Here is a 9,174-nt window from a genome sequence, read left to right on the forward strand (position 1 = left end):
CAAAAAAAAAACCCTGCTGCATCACCCACACACTGAGGACTACAATTCCAAGATCCCCCTAGATAGAACAATTAACATTGGAGTAAGGGGGGTTGCTAAGAGAGCGATATTTCTGTGAATCCAAATCGAGATGCAGCCCGATCCAAAGTATGATTACGCGAAAGCAAGTCCCACTAAGTTCAATGGGACTCCCAGTAAAACTGTACATGAAGATCAAAGCGAAAATGCTGGCGTGTGTGCAACAGAGGACTGCCGGGAGAATGTGTCCCATCAAGCAAGGCAGTTCACCTCGGCATAAAATAAAGAGATGCAGTTCCGTTGCAGATTCCTGCAGCACGGTTAACTCGCGCCTGTTGAAATTCCCTCCACTAACTATTAAACGCACAGAAACGTCATCCTCTGTCTATTACCGTTACTCTGAAATCGATCCGTGCTCGAATTATTGGGGTCGGGGAGGTAGGGAGGTGCTTAATGAAAGCCACAAGCCCCATGTCTTGACTCTCCGAAATTTCAGATCATAACCCTCCCCCAACCCTGGCTTCTAAACAGAGTAGCTAAGGGGGCTGAGACAAAAAGTGTCCCTCTGCCACCACCACCCTCCTTTCACAATTTGAATACTGCCAAACAATCAAAAATGAAGGTTTGACTTTCCATCTTTAAACAGAAACAGTGTGTTACAGGAGCTAGAGTGCTGGCTGATAACACATGGGACAACCAGTTTCCCTATAGCTTAGTAACTAAGGCTTAGTTAGCTATTGGGAAGGGCCATAGTTCAGTGGTAGAGCAACTGCTTTGCATGCAGAAGGTCCCAGATTCAGTGCCCGGCATCTCCATGTAAGGTTGGAAAAAAAGCCCTGCCTGAAACCTTGGAGAGCTGCTGCAAGTCAGTGGGTTGGTTCACATGACCGCCATATCTTAATCAAGCCTCGGTGGCTTATTTACGCAGTGGTGTGTGCCAGATGCTATTCACCTTATAACCGATCCAGGTGTGGCTTACTGTGTCATCAGAACCTGGAAGCATAACTTGTTTGAGGGGGAAACAACCCTCAAATAACCATACAACAACCCATGGGCTCGCTTAACCCACGGTGATTGTGCAAACCAGGTCACTGACAACAATACTGAGTTAGAAGGGCCAATTATTTGACTCTGTATAAAGTACCATTTTCTGTAAAGTTCACTGCATACTAATCTTGCCAGGTCTTAACCCTGAAAGCTTTTTAACTGTATGATCCCATATTCACTTTCCCAGGAGTAGGCTCCATTTATCTCTACTGGGCTTACTTCTGAGTAGACATGTATAGGATTGCATTCCCATGCATTTTTAGACCAAAAAACAAAAACAAGCCAACCTACAATTCCCAGCACACACCCCTCACATACAGTTTGGGCCTTAGTTTTTCTGTGATGGACTGGGCAATTTCTCTGGTATTCATTGACTAGATGCGGTTAACTTGTTTTTGGATAAACAACACCATTAGCCATCAAATAGCCATTGCAGGGCATCCATCAATAAATGGAGTTCATCATTAAATTTAACTACCATAGTGAAGGAAGAGATCTGAGTGAGATCATGAATAAGGAGTCAGGACACTTCCAGCTAATCCTTATTTGAACAGTACAAGTTCTGTTGCAACTCTTTTGCCCCAACTGTTTCTCCCCCCCCCCCACCAACCCCTCCACTCTGCCCCAGGGAGAAGGGGGCATTTCCCTTTTGCAAAGTGCTCACAATTTTTCAGCTACTCATACTGCAACATTTTGTCACAGGGAACAGAAACATTCATCCTAGGTAGCACTTCATTTGTGACTATGAGTGCTATGCAAATGAAATGTGATGTTGTATGAGTGCCACGGACACCAACTTAGTCCCAGTCACATTATTAATGACAAGGGACACAACTCTTCCCCCACCCCCCTCCATATTCCTATGCCATTGCATGAGCGTGGGATTGCATGCATCGATTTCAGTTTGTTTGTTGTTATGAGTCGTTAGACTGTATGTTCTCCTTCTCCAACATTCCAGTTCCAATGGCTGCAGTCCTATAAACCAAAGGAGTTGAACCTCAGGTCCATGGTCGAAATCCAGCATTGGCCAAATCCAGTCCTCCAGACCCCAACTGGTAACACCCCCACTCATTTTCACCCAGCCACTGATGCTTAGGTATTTCCCCAGCTTTTGTGCAGTTTTTTCCCCATTCTAAAAAATTAAAATACCCCTCCTAAAGTTGTGGGCAGTAAGAGCTTTCAGCTCAAATATGCTGCTATTTGGGCATTGCCCTCTTTGCCTTTGGATCTGCCCCCTATGCACACTTCCCAGAGATCAAGTTCTATCGAGCAGTGCAAGTTCTGCTGCAACTCTTCCCAGAGATCAAGTTCTATTGAGCTCAATGGGCCTTACTTCTGAGTAGACATGTCTAGGATTGCACAGTATGTCCCATTTTTAAAACAAAAACAGGGACGGGGAGGGGGAGAATGAGGAAATGGCCATTCCCTCCTTCTCTTATTGGAGACATGGCATCGCATCAGGCCACCAAACCTACCAGGTGTGTGGGAAGTGTTTAGGGCTCCCAATGCTTTTTCAGATATTTTTTAAAAACAACAACAACCCTGGAGCTCTTCCTGTGTGACATGCAAAAATGAAGCGAAGGAAGCTTTTCCTGGCATGGGGAGAAGTCATGGGGAAAGCTTAACCTATTTAACTTCTGCACAAAAGCCAGAGGAGGAAGGCCAGCAAAAGTTGCCAAGCCTAATAGCACTAAAAGGAAAGGGTAGGTTTGTTTTCAAAACATCTGCAGTGGCCCTAAGAGTGCCTGGCTGAAACAGCAGGAGATTCTTGACCTGGGTAAGCAAAGGCTGTTGATTCAGGATAACTCTAAATCAACAGCTTCTGAAGCATTCCCAGGGACTTTCAGACTTTGAGTAAATATTCTACTGAGAAGATGTTTAGCCCTTTGCATACTTTTTGTTTGGCTACAGGCAGGATCCAGACAAAGTTAACACCTTCAAATCCTATCAGCTTCAAAGGGAAAGTTAGGCATGTGCTTAACTCTTTCCCACTGAAGTGAATGCAAGACTATACTCAGCTTTCAGGAGAGGATCATATACAGTAGCTTGTTCGTTTCATTACTTTGATGAATGTAGTTGTGTTTGTGGAGAGCTGAACACTTCTGCAGCCAGATTCTGCATCAAGGGCTGTGTTTCAGTTTCAGGTTTAAAATTGGTTTCGGTTACAATTTTTTCTCTGTCATTAGTAAGGTACTTTGCTGTTTAGTATCACTGTATGGGAATATTCTAAATGCAGAGAAAAACGAGGATATCTAAATTACAAGAAAAGTCTATTAAACCTCTATTATTAGGCTGAGATTTGTTCAGTTTAGCCAAAAGGATAAAACTCTTGCATATTTATATAATGCCTTTATTCCATCATGAAGACAGTCTATATGAGCCATCCCCAACCTGATGCCCTTCAGATGTACTGGACCATGGCTGCAGGCTAGGGCTGATAGGGTTGTGGTGCAACTCACCAGGCACCAGGCTGGGAAGGCTGGTCTGTATCAAGTTCCCAGGAAGTCTCCCAGGCATGACCAAACCCAAAGGAGGCGTCACCTATCCTCAGCCCTTGCCCTTTTATGAATCAAAATGAACCAACCCTAACCCAACCCAAAGTGCTTGTTGGGCCTATTCTACCAGACAGTTTCTCATTGGGCACATAGCACAGAAGATTTCATCCGGCTGGCAGGTTTTCCTCCCTTGTTACTTTCAGTTCCTCCACTGGTGGATTTTGTTTCCATTTAAGATGATACTACTACTACTACTACTACTACTACTACTAATAATAATAATAATAATAATTTCAATTTACAGACATCAGAACCTTTTTTCTAATCCTCTTTGCAGTGGAAATAGACAAGAGGCAAAAACACATCACTTTGCATTACATTGCATATTTCTGTTCCAATAAGCTCATATTGATTATGTTCCATGCTACATGGCACTTGACAGCTTAATGTAGCTTTGTGATGGGGTTCTACCTGACTTGTTTGTGTTTGCGTAATAAATAACACAAAGCCATATGTAAAGATATTGTATGCTTTGTTCTTATTTCTCAAACACCATAACTGGGAAGTAAGTTTTTCAGCTAATGCTGTTGATAGCTTTTGATACCATAATTCTGTGGATATTTCTCTTGTTTTTCATTGGCTTTGCAGTGTGTGTTGCTGCACATGTCTTGCTTTGGGTTTCCCACAGGCAGCTGGTTGGCCACTGTGTGAACAGAATGCTGGGCTACATAACCCTTTGGTCTGATTCAGCAGGGCTCTTCTTATGTTCTAATGATGATACACACCTTTGGAGATCAGATGAAGCTAATGCTGTTTTGCAGCAACAACAGTTGTGGTTGGCAAATATTCGATGAAGTAGAACATTGAAAGAACCCAAGTGCTGCTTAGATCTGAAGCTTAACAAAAACATAGGAGTGATTGATTTGACATCTTGTTCCTTATATACCAGATCTGCCTTTGAGTAATGTCCATCCAGGTATTATTGGGAGAAGGGCATACTGCGAGTGGTATAGATTTACATGTCAAAAAGAGCAGAGAATCAAATGAACTAGACAATTTAAGAGGCATAAACTCTTCTACAGAATTGCTATGGGTGGAAATATCAACCAAAACTCAAAGAGTGATCTTGAGATAGGGAGAGAAATATGGGAGGCAGCCAAAAGAGGGGGAAAGTGCTATAATAATGAATGACCTACTATAGTCACATTGACTAGCTATATAAATGTCCAGGTTGCAACAAAAAGACAAAGTTTCTCAATACAATAAAAGATTGTGCCCTGAAACAGTTGGTCCTAGAACTAGCTAGAAAGAAAGCAGCCCTGGACTTAATCCTGAGTGGTGTCCAGGATTTGGTGTGAGAAGTAACTTCGTTTTCTCAAATCAGTTGGGAACGGTGATCACAGTGCTATCAAATTCAGCATACATGTAAGTGGAAAGTTTCCCATAAAGTCCAACACAGTTATATTGGATTTCGAAAGAGGAAACCTCAAAAATAAAATAAAAAAGTTAAAAGGAAGTTAAAAATTATAAAAAGGATCAAGATGGTCAAATGACTTCAGGACACTCAGAGGTTATTTAAAACCACAGTAAGAGAAACTCAGCTAGAATATATACCATAGATTAGGAACAATATGAACAAATCAGAAAAGAGGCCAGTGTGGTTAACAAGCACAGTCCAGGAAGCCAATAAAAGACAAGAATGGCTACATTTCAAAAATAGAAATCCTGCCCAAATTAGGAAAACAAAAGAGAGCATACTTTCTAACAAAACAAATGAAAGTTGATGACTGGGCAAGTAAAGCAAGAATTTGAGGAGCGTGTTGTTAAGAACATTAAAATGCACAACAAAAACATCTTTTAGTAAAGCAGAAGCAAGGAATTGGTCAGAGAGGCTGTTGGACTATTAGACCACAAAGGAATGACAGACTATATGGTATGAAGATTATAGGGAAGCTGAATTAATTATTTGTTGGATTGATGCTTGAACTGCTTCTTTTGGGGTGGAAATCTAAGTCAAATTGAAGAGGCAGACATTAAGTTCTATGGCTATTTGAACATGAAGTACTTATCGTAATTGTTCACTCACAGACGTTTGTGGGTCCTTCTCATGATGTTGTCAACCTTCAGTGCCTCTCCCATTGTTTTTAAGCTTTATTCCACCATTTTATAAAGCTCTGAAAATTCAGAAATAAATATAAACCACCATAAAAAGAGGTAGGCCATTGCTAGATAAGGGTTTAGCCCGGGGTGAACCCCGGGCTCACCCCTGTGCGTCCAGATGATGCACAGAGGATCCCAGGGTCAGGCAGGGGTAACCCTCCCTTGCCCCGGGGTATTTGGCTACAGTTGTAGCCCAGTATTTCCCGCGGTCTCAGGCTGAGCCCAAGACCGCGAGCGTGTAGACTGGTCCACCACTTTTCACAGCTACCACAATTACTTGCAAGGGAGGGCAGGGAGGGCAGGGCAAGGAGATCGGAGCCGGGGGGGGGGGGGCAGGGAGATCGGAGCCAGGGCAGGGAGATCGGAGCCCGGTGGGGGGGGAGGTTGGGGCAGGGGGTGAGTAAGAAGAACGATTTTTTTTTTTTTTTTTTTTTAGCCTACAGCACCCGGTATTCCCAGGCGGTCTCCCATCCAGGTACTAACCAGGCCTGACCCTGCTTAGCTTCCGAGATCAGACGAGATCGGGCGTGTTCAAGGTAGTATGGCCGTAGGCCGATTTATTTTTTTTAAAAAAAGACTTACCTTTGCCGCTTGTGCGCTCCTGTGCACCCAGCCCTTTAAGACTACAAACAAAATGGCGGACGCGACTGGGCTTTCCTGCATCCCATCGCGTCTGACGTGTGGATTGGAGTGACAGCCTGGCCCCTCCTCACCACCAGATTATCAGGTAGGTCTAGCAACGGCCATAGTGTACTTCCGTAATCATGCAATATCACAGCACCATTTACTGGCTGTATAAATGAAACATATAGAACTTGTTCACAAAAGTAATGGGGTGGGGAAAGGGGGGGGAAAGAGTTGTATTGAGCTGAATGTAATCCTGGTAAGACTCTGGAAGATGAAGCACCGGTCAGGATGTGGGATTTTTGCTTCAATGTAGAGAAGACTTATGACTAACTGACAAATTAACAAGTCATGGAAAGTTTACCTTGTGAGCTGCCAGCCCCAGCAGACCTATTGCAGAATGGGTGCTGACACTGAGAATGAAGAAATGAGGATTTCTCCCCCCAATAAACTCTAGAATATGTGCCATCAATGATTTGGAGAACTGAGAGGAACTGAGGGAGAAACAAGCCATGGCAAGCCACCAAGTGAGTGATTATATGTTGGGAGTAATGGACAAGTCACCTCAGCCACCATGACTTACTCTCACCATGATGTCTGAACTCACAAATTGTCTCTGTGCAGCAGCTGTGAAAAAGGTAAAAGGGATTATTGAGAAAGAGCTTGGAAATAAAAATCCCAGCATTATAATGCTGTGGCCATATTTTGAATAATACAGAGATTGTTCCATGTCAAAAAGGATATCACAGAGCTAGAAAAGGTAGAGAAAGAAAGCAATGAAAATAATCCAGGGGTGGGAGGGCCTTCTTTTGAGGGGTGACAAAAACATTAGGGAACTTTTAGTTTAGAAAAAAAGCAAACACCAGCGAGGGGGAGATAGAAGTTTATAAAATTAGAGCTCCATCACACCTACTTTTTAATCCAGTTTTCATCTGCGTTTCCCTCCACTGTTTCCTTAGCAATTCATGCGCTGGGAACTTTCACATCTGTGCATTGTTGCACTCTTTCAGCTCATGCATCTTTTCACCTGGAGCGCTGCTATGCTGGCAAAATCTCCACCCCGCCTCCTACGTTCTCCTTTCCTCTGCAGTTAATTTTTTAGCAACAGATGACAGAAAGCTCTGGCGTGGGCTGGTCCATGAAGTCACGAAGAGTCGGAAGCGACTGAACGAATAAACAACAAATTTATTTCTACCAAATACAATAGTACAGCAGCCAGAAACAGCACGATTACAGTAAAACAACACACTATACTTTCCATAAGATCATATTAAACAAACTCCAAGGAAGGGAGGTCGTTTGTAGGAAGCAGGAGGGAGCGCATGGGCCGGGACTGTTGCTGCCCCTTGGCTTGGGAAAGGTTTACAGGGGAGGAGGAGTGAACTTTAGACTGCATAACATTAGAACTTGGTGTTATTCAATAAAATTGTTTGCCAATAGATTCAGGAATGATAAAATATTTTTTCCACACAACTTATACATAAGTAACACTCTGCCATAAGATGTGCCAATGGCTATGACGTAAAATGGCTATGAGAAAGATGATGGGGAAAGAGTGCTAAATGTTAGGAAATGTGAGACTATGGTCATCCAGTGAACAATTTGCATTAAGAAAAGATATTTGAAGGAGGGAGAGACTGTACCACTCAGAGTATTGCAAAAGCTTCAAAGTACAGCAAAAACTACAAAAGTAGGAGTGAGTGAAATTGATTTCAGATACATTGAATGTCTCACCTGTTCTTTATTTCAGTGTTTTTAACATTAAGATATTATGTAGAATATTATGTAGAATTTGTCTTAATTGTGAGCTGTAGAATCAGACATGTGACCAAGGCCATGTTAGGGTGGGCACTACCCTTTGGGGGCTGACCATGTTGGGCTGTCCTCCTTTTTGGTTTCCAAAATATGGTCACCCTAGAGGTACTATGCCACTAAATACCACTTGTTGGGGGTGGGTGGAGGTGCAATGGGAAAGAAAAAGTGAGGGAGAGTTGTCATTTTCAGGCCCAGGTTTTTGGCCTCCCAGAAGCCTCTGGTTGCCTACTGTTGAAAACACACTGGTGGGCGAAATGCATTGTGGCCTTTGGTCTAATCCAGCCAGAGCTCTTTGCACATTCATACAATACCTTGGCCTTCAGGGCATGTCAACATTACAGAAATAGCTAGGTGTGTCTGGAAGACCTGTAATTGTGTTGTTGTTGTTGTTGTTGTTTTGGCTTACTTTTAAAACACGTCACTTGCTTTTTGAAGAACTATACCAGGGCTAAGCTTTGCAAACCTGTCAACATTGCAAGCTGCCAATATTGCAGACTCATAATGGGTTAAAATGAGGTCAGCTGAGGTGGATAGTTAAAGCTCCATCCCACGAGTGCTTTATTGCATGCTTGTTTCTGGGCACTCAAGGAGTTTGTTCAGGTCCCTCACATGATATCATCTGCCTCCTGCGCGCCTTCCACCCCTTCTGGCCTTCATTGTGCAACAAAAAAACCCTCATTACGTCGCATGTTTGTTTAAACTCAGAATTGCTGCTCTCTCCTGCTGTGTGCGGGAGAAGCAGCGCCATTAGAGCAGCGGACTCAATGGGCCTCGTGCTCATCGTGTACTTCCTCTTTTGAAAAGAGGAAATAACTGAGGAAGGAAAACACAGGCGGAGAAGCGAGGTAGGGAGCGTGTTAATCCCCAGTGTGATGGAACTTTTACTCATCACATCCAGGGGCTTGAGATGTCTAACATTAACTAGCTTGTAATTGGTTGGGGAGCTGGTTTCTGAGGTTAAGAAATAGCTCAGATAAATTTATTTCTTTTATGTATTTTTGTAATATATTTGTTT

At 43.1% G+C, this 9,174-nt stretch overlaps 1 non-coding gene across 1 annotated transcript; it reads right to left on the reverse strand.

Moving 5' to 3' along the window:
• Nucleotides 1-6,154: 6,154 nt before the first annotated feature.
• Nucleotides 6,155-6,273, reverse strand: LOC134403236 (5S ribosomal RNA). The gene has a single exon (XR_010025775.1). It is a non-coding gene; the product is annotated as a 5S ribosomal RNA (ribosomal RNA).
• Between the last annotated feature and the right edge of the window lie 2,901 nt (nt 6,274-9,174).

Source organism: Elgaria multicarinata, chromosome 8 (assembly GCF_023053635.1).
Source record: "Elgaria multicarinata webbii isolate HBS135686 ecotype San Diego chromosome 8, rElgMul1.1.pri, whole genome shotgun sequence".
In the NCBI taxonomy this organism is placed as follows: Eukaryota; Metazoa; Chordata; class Lepidosauria; order Squamata; family Anguidae; genus Elgaria; species Elgaria multicarinata.